We start from the raw sequence: 661 nt of genomic DNA on the forward strand, positions 1-661 counted from the left end.
GTATGGATTTGTCCGAACGCAGTGACGCGTCCTGAAGCTACTGATACTGATACCAGCTCTTATACCGCCACAGGCGACTTTTGTTGACATCGAGGGGGTCATATGTTGATAAGACTGTTTTTCACATGGTAACAAAGCTTGACGCTGCAGCCAGGTTACCAGTAGTAGGCCTCCTTCGGTCATGGCTGACCATGGATAGAGTATATCCGACCTAATGTCTAACTGGGCTGTCTCCTTGGGCCAAGCAGCGTCGCCTGTGACTGTAGAGACGGATGCGAGAGAGACAGTCTCTGTCGCAGCGATCACATGTGTAAGTTGATGCTGGTCTGTCGGCTGCTGTCCCTTTTCTGCGAGCTCGCTTTTCTGCTGCAGCAGCTGACAGTTTGTCCTCACCAATCCGTAGCTGATTCTTGAGAGTGCTTCTCCATCTGTTGCGGTCATCTGCAAGGCCCTCCCACACCTCACTGCCATACTGCCAGGTTACCGCCAATAGAATAATGATTAACCTTTGCCCCCTGGTCGAGTTCGAAATGAACAAGTCCATTGTGGCGTTCAGACATGAACCGACGCCTGTGACTGAGAGTATCGTTTCTAAAATATTTGGGGCTGGGGAGTTTGTTTGTTTTTGTTTTTTTCACACAGAAACGTGGTGGTGAAAGAA

The sequence above is a fragment of the Babylonia areolata genome, chromosome 15, assembly GCF_041734735.1.
Source record: "Babylonia areolata isolate BAREFJ2019XMU chromosome 15, ASM4173473v1, whole genome shotgun sequence".
Classification (NCBI taxonomy): Eukaryota; Metazoa; Mollusca; class Gastropoda; order Neogastropoda; family Buccinidae; genus Babylonia; species Babylonia areolata.